The 7,912-nt window shown below is 40.7% G+C and overlaps 1 long non-coding RNA gene across 1 annotated transcript; it reads left to right on the forward strand.

Annotated features, from left to right (window-relative positions):
• The first annotated feature begins 80 nt into the window (after nucleotides 1-80).
• On the forward strand, nucleotides 81-5,233 carry LOC118559329. The gene is made up of 5 exons (XR_004928782.1): nucleotides 81-128; nucleotides 1,647-1,682; nucleotides 1,775-1,804; nucleotides 1,891-1,947; nucleotides 4,665-5,233. It is a non-coding gene; the product is annotated as an uncharacterized LOC118559329 (long non-coding RNA).
• The last annotated feature ends 2,679 nt before the right edge of the window (nucleotides 5,234-7,912 follow it).

A 7,912-nucleotide genomic window follows, 5' to 3' on the forward strand; every position in this document is an offset into this window, starting at 1 on the left:
AGAAAGATTTTACCTTCAGACCTCAGATTAAATATCTGTGACTTGTTTTAATGAAAGTTTCATTTTGGTAGCGGCCAAAAACGACGAGCCTTCCTGCAGCAACATCTATGAAGTTCTGTCTCCTGAATGTGAGTTAAATAACAAATAAAATCTAAATAATCAATTATAAAAATGAAAACAGTTTCTTTCAGGATTTAAAGGAGAAGTCCGGTCAACAAGTATAAATCAGGGGATCATTAGCTATACCTAAAACTAATACATTTGTGGTGATTTAATGAATTTAGCGTTAATCAATAAGAAACTAAAAGCATAAATTGACGTCTTGATCATTGTGTATGGGGGCCATTATTACCCATATTTAGGCAATAATGGCCGCCTGACATCACATCCTGTGACGTAATGTCACGGTGAGGCACTGCGCTCTACAAGCTAATTCAATAGGAGCTGTTGTACACAGCTGCGATCGACAACAATTATTTCGGATTTCCACAGGACTTCACCATTAAAATTCTCAAGAGCTATTGTTGAAGCAACAATGCTCACGTGCATTTAAGGGGACATTTGGTTACCTGACCAGAGGGGCGGAGTGAAATGACACACTTGGAAAGAATATGTTATGTGCCTTATAATTTTTTTCCATTGTCTGGGCAGAGCTGGTCTGTATTAGCCTTTAGCCTGATGTGCAGACCACCACAACTGTCTTGCGATATTTTTTCCCCGTGCATACGTCTAAGTCAGGGCTTCAGAAGCGAGGGGAACAAAGCCTCTGCTGTCCACCGCAGCTGTCACAGATCTCCGTATTGGTGCAATAAGCAAAACTTCACCACTAGGTGTTTTTTTGTTGAGCACTGTCTGCAGACCAAACCAATATCTGTTAGAAATAGGGCTGTCAGTTTTAACGCATTAACTTTGTTTGAACATAACGGCACATTTTTTAACGCGCGTTAATAGCATTATTGTTTTTTTCCTCACCACGCCCTCCAGACTGTGTTTTTTTCCCCCTCTCGGCTTACGTTGTTCCAAAATTGCTAGAGACTTGCATAACAGACCCGTGCTCACTGTTGCGAAGCCCACTTATTTTATGCGACTTTGGTCTTCTTTTTTTAAAGTAGCTTGTTAATTTCATGAGTTGAGGGTTGCAGTTTTTTGGCCTTGTTTCAGAAAGTGGAATGGATTGTTTCTTGACTCTAAACTAAGTGACACTGCCGCACTTCGGACACCAGTGGAAATATCCCTCCGCCTCATAACTCACTGAAGCTCATCCTGCCATAGGAGCAGAGTGAGTAAAGTCATAAGGAGCAGCGCCACCACCATGCTTCACCTTGTGTTTAACGTTTGTTTGGTGATGTGCAGAGTAGTTTTCACATCAAACATGACTCGTGGTATTCATCCATGGGTTCATCAGACCAGAACAAACATAAATATAACCAGAATTTAATTTTTTTCTGGATAAATGGCATCCATCTAGCCTCCCTGCCACACAGATCACGAGTAACCAGCCAGTAGCTTCTCAGTTATTAGACCTCTATTATTTTAGTGTTTTTATTTCACCGCTACCTTTTTTGGGGGAGAGTACAATCACATCTGAAGTTCCAGTTGTTTCTGTGAATTATTGCCTAATCATTACTGCTATTCTTTCTGTGCAGGTTTTCCACAGACAGACAAAATGGCTGAATTGTTCAGTGAGTTTCTTCATGCTTCAGTTCAGTTTCACTTTTCAGTAAAAAAAAAAAAATCTGAATAATAATAATAAATATTTCTGAACATTTTACAGCCTACAGCTCCAATGAGTTACTGTCTGAAAGTAAGTTCAACAGGGAGAAAGATTTTACCTTTAGACCTCAGATTAAATATCTGTGACTTGCTTTAAAGAAAGTTTGATTTTGGTAGCGGCCAACAACGACAAGCCTTTCTGCAGCAACATCTATGAAGTTCTGTCTCCTGAATGTGAGTTAAATAACAAATAAAATCTAAATAATGAATCATAAAGACCAAAACAATTTCTTTCAGGATTAAAGGGAATCTTGTGCTGAAATACCAGCTTCCTAAGTGCTTAAGGGTTTTCTGCCATAACTCCTGTTCTCTGATCCCAGTTCTAGCTGAAGAATAACAGACCCATAGCATGATGCTGCCACCACCATGCTTCACTTTGGGTTTAACATGTGTTTGGTGATGTGCAGAGTGGTTTTCACATCAAATATGACTCTTGGTATTCATCCATGGGTTCATCAGACTAGAACAAACCAAAATATAACCAGAACTTCGTTTTTTTTCTGGATAAATGGCATCCATCTTGCCTCCCTGCCACATAGATCATATGTAACCAGCCAGTAGCTACTCAGTTATTAGAGCTCTATTATTTTAGTGTTTTTATTTCACCCCTACATTTCTGGGGGATGGTTCAATCACAGTCACAACAAACTGGGAGATAAGATTCCTGTTTTCTCTCTCAACAGAAAATTGTCAGACTGCATAAATAGATTGAAAGCTGCAATGTGGACAAATAGACAAATTACAAGGCTGAGAAGCTCAGCAGTGGAAAGAGAAAAGTAAAGATGGCTTCCACACACAACCTCTCCACAAGGAGAGAAGATCATCACCAGATCAGATGGCTGATCACTGTTGATTCCTTTCATCATATTGGAAAGTTGTGTGGGAGGAAAAGCTGTAGTACAGAAAGGCAACAAGGACAGCTGCAGCCTTGTGAAGCTTTGAAGAGAGATCCCATTCATTCATTATATCACCACTGCTCACACCATCTACTTTGAACATGAAGCAAACTGAGGACAAATTTATGAGAATAAGAGGAAGGCCTTAGTAGAAAAGAAACAAGACCAGAGAGGATTTTGGATTTTTTTTTATTCATGTGATCCTCCTGATCTTGCACAGTTATTCAAAAAGGAAACCTCAAGAAAAATGGCAGACTCTACCTTTAATGCTTGTTACAGCAAAACTCATCACAGCGGGACAGTTGAGGGTGCATGCCACCCCCCACCCCCACCCCAAACCCAGCATTGTTGATGATTATAGATTCATATTTAGTGGTGGGTTGTATCTGCGGCATATTTTTTGTAGGAGAAAAAGCGTTCCCATTGGTTCTTTTATTGTGCAATTTGACCGGTCGGACTACACACTGTGCTTGACTCGGGCTGCTGGCTAGATACAGGCTACAAGCCACTGGGAAGAATAAAGAAAATAGACAGCTTTATTATACCCACCGGCTCCACCATAACCTGACAGTCAGTCAAAAGAAAAAGAGGGCAGGTAAAAATAGTTATTCATGCACACGCAGCACTGCAGCTGGGCAGCTATGCAGAGTCGCTCATAGGCATGGATGGCGTTCCAGGGCTGTCAGCTCCTTGTTCATTACTATAACTGGACAACAATAAAGAGACGTATGCACACAGCAGGAGGAGGCATAACTCTGGCTGAAGTTATGAGTAAATCATGAATGCTGACCCAGAATGGACTGAATTAAGTATAATCACTTATAAAAACAAACTGTTAGATATTTCATTATGGTTACATAATAACAATACAAAGCCTTGATTTTTATATTCACCCTGACCCAGCAAGAAATGAGGTGGAGGTTTACTGTAATAAGCAGCAGCAGGGTCCTGTGATAGTAGAGGCACTTTCACCTGATATACAGGTGACCTTAAAAGCTCTGGCTATGATACAAAACAATAAAAACCTTTTATGGGAGCTTCCAGATGGATTTGAATCAAGATGTGTAAATTAGAAGGTGCTTTGTTTGGTGAAAATCAAAGCATTTATTCATGTAGTACCTAAAAATATTTAAAGGTAATTTAGATCACCATATTACTTTTCATTCCTGCAGCCGGTCCAGTTCTCTGCTGACAGAAGAAGGTTTTGTGCAACAAACTGGGAAAATATAACACATTTACACAATAAGTTCAAAAGTGAACCTACGTCTGCTCTACCACATTTTCTGTTCTAATTGAAAACATTCAGAGCTAGGTTGTTTGAAGGTGCAGTAATAAATAGAAATTAACCATAGCAATTGATCACAAGTTCAAAGAACTATCACAGATTAATTGACTCCTTTATTTTTCTGAACAATATGCATAATATGTAATATCATATAAACTAATTAAACAACTGAGTTTTATTCAAAATAAAACACACTATTTTATTTATACAGAATTAGTGACTAAAATATTAACACTGATAAGAAGACAAAAGAGGAGGGTCCAAGGAAGGTCCAGGATGATGTTCTGTTATATTTTCCACTCCTGCAAAGAAGTTTTCTGTGGTTTGTTTCAACTTTGTTTCATTAAAATTAGAAGTTAATCATTAAAATTGGTTAGTTAACAGTCAGAAGTATGCATTTCACAATTTTTGCCCATTATATCCTAGGATCGGTAAATCCTTTATATTGATATCACTATAATTAGTTGCATCAAATTTCATTGGACCCCCTATAAAAACTCTGCACCCCCCTTTAGGCCCCCCTAATTCTCCGGTGCCGCCACTGATTAGGAGGTTGGTTGTTTAATTAAGACAAAGCAGAAGAAGAAAACATATGTTGAGCCTTAAGAAGCGGCAAAAACTGCAGAAACATTTCTGAGTAACTTTATTAATTTGTTTTTACTAAATTTGTTTATTTTTTATATTAATTTGTATTAGTTTGCTTGTTCCAGGGGATCCAGACCTGCAGAACCTCAGCAACTAAAACCCGGAGCCACTTGACATTGAGTCCACCAGGCAACAGAACCGTAGACCAGGTTCTGGGTTAAACTGTTCACTTATTCAGCCGCCGCCTACTTTTTCAACAGCGGCACGCTGTTTTGTCTTTGCACCTCCGGTAAGCCGCCAATTCACTGGTGTCAGTATCAGAAAATGGAGAAAATGACATGGGAAGAAACTAATATGTCGTTCAAAAGCTTTAAGGGAATGTGTGTAACTCACCAAACGGCAAGACTCTCAAATCTCACTGAGACATGCATTTCACTGACTTCACAAACATTGCATTCTTCACACAATGAATGGTCTTGCAGGTGATCTGTTCACAGCGCTGTCCGTTCTCAGCTCAGGTAAATCCCGCCTTCTGTGGAGACGTTTCAGCTTCTTTCTCAGCTTCTGGGCATCTGTAATTCCTTCTGCCGTTAGCAGAGCAGCAGGAAGAGGTAGAACAATGCTGAGCAATTTAATATAACGTTAGCCCGGTGATTAACGACCTGCAATACTGTGCAAGGTTTGTTTATCTGAATAAAACGTGACTTTATAATCACTACAATTGTGTCAACTAGGTAACATTTCTCTTAATGAGAAATGAACTATTAGCAAAGCAGAAAGACTGGTTAACCGGAAGTGGTGCCGGCCATCCTGACTTCCTGAATAAGGTGACTTGGCTTTGGTGTGGTCAGTCTGATAATTAAAGGCCTGGGATTTAAACCTACAACCCTCTAGCTGTGCTGACGACCATTTAGGCTCACATAAACCCTCCATAAAGGAAAAGTGTGAATCAGTCATGGTTTAATCAGCTGATTGAGTTGTTTCTGGCTCCAACTACAGGAGCTTCATCATCCTGCCCAGTGAGGACTTCCTGATTCATGTTTAACAGAAAATATTCTCCTCTCATCTGTTTCCTTTGATTTTCACGCAGCATTTTGTTTCCAGTGTCTGAGATCAGGGTGGTACTGCTCGGGAACAGTCTTTCTGAGAGGATTGCTGCTGTAAACTTCATCCTGGAGGTGCCGCTGTTCAGCAGAGAGGAGGAACCAGACTATTTCCCGTCAGAGGACTGTTTAATGACCTGGAGTTGGTTCTGATCAACACCCCAGATCTTCTGGACCCCAACATGTCTGAAGACAAACTGACAGAGTTCATGGAGAACTGTGTGAGACTTTCTACTCCTGGACCTCACGTGTTCCTGCTGGTTCTGCAGCCTGAAGACTTCACTGAAGAACATGACCAGCGGCTCCACAGAGTCCTGAAGCTGTTTGGTGATCGGCCGTTTGATCACGCTCTGGTTCTTCTATCAACGCCCAAAACCAAAGCCTTGCACTTCATGAAGAAGAACAGGCTGCCTCCCTGCTTGAAAGACCTGATCAATGTGTGTGACTACAGGTTCCTGTGGAGGAAGAACCTGGAGCATCAGCAGCTTTTCACATGCTTGATTCAGCTTTTTAAGAAGAACAATGGAGAACATGTGAAATGTAAAGCAGAAAACCGTTGACCTGTAAAACCTGGAAGAATTTCTTCCTGGAGCATATCCCCAGTTTTCTCTTGTATAAATGTATATAAAGGTTTTCCAGATTCTTTTGGTCCACATTTGTTCCTTTTTTTCTTTTTAAATTGGAGGTCACTAAACTTTTAAGTAAAATAACTTTATGGTGTTTAATATTTACTCTTCTGAGTTTATTGAGTGAGAAATACATCTCAGAATAGATGTATTTGTTTTTTTTTAACAAATTATTAATTTGTATTTACTTTAAAATTTTATTATTGAGTTTAGCTTGCAACTTACTTTTTAAGCAATGTAAATAAAATCAATCTTTTCTTTATTGATTGATTTTTTTTTTTTTCTTTCTTGGGATTTTTTGTGGCTCTATTGGCTTGCTTTTTCTGAAAGTAGGCTGACAGGAAGAGAGGTGGAAGAGGGGGAGAGACATGCGGTAAAGGACCGCGAGTCGGATTTGAACCCGGGTCGAACACGTCGAGGACTAAGGCCTCCGTATATGGGTCTCACTACCTGCTGTGCCACAAGCGCGCCCCTCTTTATTGAGTTCTAAGTAATAAATTAACTAAGTTTTAGTGTCAGACTTACTTTGTCACTGTTGTGGTGATATCGGGAAATTTCATTTCAGTACAGCCCATCAAGAGAAAGACAAACACGGGTAGATCGGAGACTGTGGCTGCAGCCAAGCCAGTCCCCGCCTTCTTGCAGAGTGGAGAAATGACTGCAAGAAATGCAAGAAAAACCGCCAGCACAAAAGCAAACACACAGAGCAGACACAGTTCAGGTGATGAGGCACATATGGTGTGTATTTATCAGCATGTTTGTGTGTCTCCTGTCACCATCTGCCAGCGACAGTTTTAGATGGTATGTAATTAACAGTTCAGAAGGGCATTGTTTGAGCAGGTGTGGAGCGGGGTAGAGCATCTTGTTTGCATAACATCCAGGAGAATTTTAGATAAGCCAACCTCCAGTGCTAGCCATCAGGGTGCCGGATTCAATAACAAGGAGGTTGATTTGTGTCAGGCTGTCTGTGAAATTTGAGTCAGCCTTCAAGTCTTTGCTGGTCTGTCTTCATTGCAAGTCCCAAAAAGCTGAATTTGTTGGACTTTCTACCATAAATGGAGCCAGAAACTTCCCCGAGATCTTTCCATTCCGCCATTCAGTTCTAACCACAGCCGACATGCGATGCTGTGCAAGCATCGTATCCAGCTTGCGGTTTTGTTCACAAAGCATTTCAGTCAGGGTAATGACAGCTTGGCTTAAGTCCTCACACACTCCCTTACTAAAGCCAGAACTGCCACTGATGTTTTTTCAGAATTTGCCGATATATCAGGTAATCGGCCCACTCCACTAAGCAGAAATCCTTTTATCATAAATATCTATCACATGTATCTTCCATATCCTCAATGGACAAAATAGACAGACATACCATCCTCCATACAGGATGGTCAAAAGGTTTCCTTTCTAAGGAAATCCAGCAGGTTTCATCAAGTCTCTCCAAGCAGCATTCACTCCTCCTGAAAGAGCGTAGAGCCACAGTGGACAGTCGTCTGCATTGTTGATGGCTTTGCAGCAACCCCTGATACTGAGCATGCATGAAGCGACAGTGGAGAGGAAAACTCCCCTTTAACAGGGAGGAGAACCTCCAGCAGAACCAGGCTCAATGTGAACGCTCATCTGCCTCGACCCCCTGGGGCTTAGAGAAGA

The sequence above is a fragment of the Fundulus heteroclitus genome, unplaced genomic scaffold, assembly GCF_011125445.2.
Source record: "Fundulus heteroclitus isolate FHET01 unplaced genomic scaffold, MU-UCD_Fhet_4.1 scaffold_276, whole genome shotgun sequence".
Taxonomy (NCBI): domain Eukaryota; kingdom Metazoa; phylum Chordata; class Actinopteri; order Cyprinodontiformes; family Fundulidae; genus Fundulus; species Fundulus heteroclitus.